Source organism: Podarcis erhardii, assembly GCF_964252035.2.
Source record: "Podarcis erhardii genome assembly, chromosome: 8".
Classification (NCBI taxonomy): Eukaryota; Metazoa; Chordata; class Lepidosauria; order Squamata; family Lacertidae; genus Podarcis; species Podarcis erhardii.
The window spans coordinates 80047471-80050871 of record NC_138499.1 but is presented as its reverse complement, the minus strand read 5'-3'; the positions used below and the strand labels follow the sequence as shown (position 1 = coordinate 80050871).

Here is a 3401-nt window from a genome sequence, read left to right as displayed (position 1 = left end):
AGTTGCTTTGGAAGACGATAAGCAGGTATCCACACAACATGACCAATCCAACAAAGTTGATGTTGAAGAATCATCGCTTCAACACTGTCAATCTTTGCTTCTTCTAGTACACTGGCATTAGTTTGCCTGTCTTCCCAAGTGATGTGTAAATTTTTTCAGAGACACCGTTGATGGAATCTTTCGAGGAGTTGGAGATGGCATTTATAAGTGGTCCATGTTTCACAAGCGTACAGTAAGCTTGGTAGTACAATAGCTTTGTAAACAAGCATTTTGGTGTCCTGGTCCTCAAACACTCTGCACTTCAATTGGGAGAAAGCTGCATTCGCAGAGCTCAGGTGATGCTTGATTTTGGCCCTTGTAGATAGTCAACTGCCCAGGTAGGAGACGTGATTGACATTTCCAGCATTACACCATGGAGTTGGTGTTTGTAGACTTCTACAGAATAGTAATATTATTCTCAGCATTAAGCCTGATCCCCTCATTCTTTTTTATCGAGTGAATCATAGACCTATAGGAACAGAAATGTTCCAGCCTCAGTAAGGGTCTGCCTGTTTACCTACTTACCTACCTAATAGACCTTTATGCAAATAAACCTAATTGCTAGGTGTAGAGCTATGTGCAGTTGTGGATGTTGCATGTGAAAGTTGTGCGTATGTAGCAACTGGAACTTTGTGTACATAGTCCTGGTTAGAGCAACTGTGATATTGTGGGGAGGAACAGCAGCGGGCTCCCCCCCCCCTCTGAATGCCAATGATCTGATAATTGCTCTGTGCACAAGTGCAGTTGAGTCATGGCCCAGGGTTTTTTGTTTTTCTTTTTTAAGTTGCAAGCCTGGTCATTTCCACTGTTTCCTGTGAAAAAATATTGGTGAAGAATGGCAAAATATCATGGATCCCCACTCCTATGTCCTATGATATGAAACATGCGACAAACACATGTGTTTGGAAGTAGTATACAGTGGTACCTTGGTTCTCAAACGCCGAAAACCCGAAAGTAAGTGTACTGGTTTTCGAACATTTTTCGGAACCCAACGTCCGATGTGGCTGTCATCTATTGTTTCTGGGGCGCCTGCACCAATCAGAAGCTGCGCCTAGGTTTTCAAACATTTTGGAAGTCAAACGGATTTCCAGAATGGATTAAGTTTGGTGCTTTTGTTTTTGCTATTTATTTTGCGTTTTTGTTTTTGAGGCTTTTCCAGTTAATTCGTTTTTGTGACTGTGTGGAGCCCGGTTCAGCTACTGATTGATTGGTTGGTTGATTGATTATGTGATTGCAGAAATGGATAAAAGCCCCCCATCCAAACAATGACTATCATCAGTGCAGGTAAGAAAATAATAATATTTTTTATCATCTACAATACTATCTTATTTATTTTATAGTATAGTACATTGATTATTGCTTTCATTTTATGGATCAATGGTCTCGTTAGATAGTAAAATTGATGTTAAATTGCTATTTTAGGTTTTGGTTTTTTTAAAGTCTGGAACGGGTTCATCCGTTTTGCATTACTTTCTATGGGAAAGCGCGCCTTGGTTTTGGAACACTTTGGTTTTGGAACGGACTTCCGGAACGGATGAAGTTTGAGAACCAAGGCAAAATAAAAATAGACCACTGCATAGATTAATTTGCAGCATTTAAAATGCCCCCCTTTCACATCAATGGGTATCATCTGCTGAGTATCCTTAGCTGGATATATATTTTGCAGCACAAATGTTATTTGCATACACTAAAGTGAAAAACAGCATATACAAAATACGAACTGAATATTTTACAGTGTGGTCCTCCACTCTTGGGGAATATATTGCCAACTAATTAACGGTTTGGGTATTGTCCATATGCCTCCGATTGCTCATTCTCTGCCTGTCTTTATCTGACTTGGCAATAAGCATAAATCTTCACGTTGACCCCTCCCCCCAATTCAGATAGGAGCCACTTGTTAATTTAGATTAGGAATCTGGCAAATAGGGTTAGACTCATATCAATTCTAATTATGGCGGGGCAATGCTTTGGAAAAGAGCTCAAAATGCGGATCCTTCTCAGTCAGAAAGCCCAACCTCATTTTGAGTTGGTCCAGTACCCATTGCATTGGGCATGGCTTGACAGGAGCTCAGATCCTGCCCCCACCAATACCCAGACCTTCCTGCCAGACCCTTTCCCCAAGTCCTATGGTTCCTCGAGGGAAATAACACTTCACATCAAGACCAGAATATTGGACTTGAAATGAACTGACCTTGGTTGAATGCTCTGCTTCACCATGTAAGTCACTGGGTAAGTTTAGGGAGGTCCCTATCTCCCAACCTCTCAGGATGATTACAAGGATAAAGTGATATAGCTCCATGTATGGCACCTAGAAGGAATGGTGGGATAGCAGTGAGCTACCCACCCATCGAGAATTCTTGCCAGTCTAATCCACATTCATTTTAACTTGCTTTGACATTCCTACTGAAAGTGTGTGTATGTGTATATTAACTTATCATATGCTGTCAGATCGTGTAGCTAAGCACTGTCTACGGTGATTGGCAGAAGGTTCCCAAGGACTCCAGTAAAGCTCCTTCCTAGCCATGCTACCTGAGCGTTTCAAGCTAGTCTTTGAACTTGACAAGGTCTACATGCAAATCATGTATTCTTGCTCCGAGCTTTGACCCCTCCCAGTGTTCCCACGGAGCAGGATCCTTCAATTTCACCTTAGAACTCATTTTAGACAAAACTTGCTGGCAACTTCAATTAATCTTGGCTTGCTATACTGGTGGAACGTAATGACCGCTCCCCGCCTAAAACGGGGGGCGCCCTTTGCATGGACGTGTGCAGCCCCTAGATCTGGAGTGGCTCCAACAGCATAGGCTTGGCTTTGCCTTCCCTCAGGTGGGATACCTGGAGGTCTCCGCCTACCTCAGTCAGTTGTCCAATCCCACCTGGGGGAAGCGTTGCCAAGGAGACCAGGCCAGGTAGGGGAGGGATTACCTGCCCACACAATAGAGGGAGGATCCTACCTGGGAATCCTCACTTGGCTCCAGAGCTTCTCCCGCCCTACCCACCCTCAGTTAATGTCTTATTTTGCAGGTTAACTTTTCTTCACAGGTTTTGCAAGTTAACTTTTCTTCACAGGTATGCGGGCGCTGCTACGTTAAGGTCGCTGTTAAAGGGCCGGAAAGGAATTTCCCTGCATTGGCAGGTTTCACCTTTCCCGTAGCAAAATGTCACAACTTTGGCGGTATCAGGCCTTGGGCGGAATCCTTTAGTCCATCTTCCTCTTTGCGGCGGCAATACCAGGGTTCCCCGTTAAAGGGGTTTCTGAAGGGAGGCTTTGACCGTACGCCGAAAGGTCGTCATTGCTCTCCCCTGCGGCGGCGGCGTAACGGGGGTGGCCTATCTCTGCTTGAACATATGTTCTCCAGAGCCGG

The 3401-nt window shown here is 44.2% G+C and overlaps 1 long non-coding RNA gene across 1 annotated transcript; it reads right to left on the bottom strand.

Annotated features, from left to right (window-relative positions):
- Positions 1–1338: 1338 nt before the first annotated feature.
- LOC309348198 lies at positions 1339–1580 on the bottom strand. Its single transcript, XR_014159292.1, has 2 exons — positions 1488–1580; positions 1339–1421 (listed from the first exon to the last, which is right to left on the bottom strand). It is a non-coding gene; the product is annotated as an uncharacterized lncRNA (long non-coding RNA).
- Positions 1581–3401: the final 1821 nt, after the last annotated feature.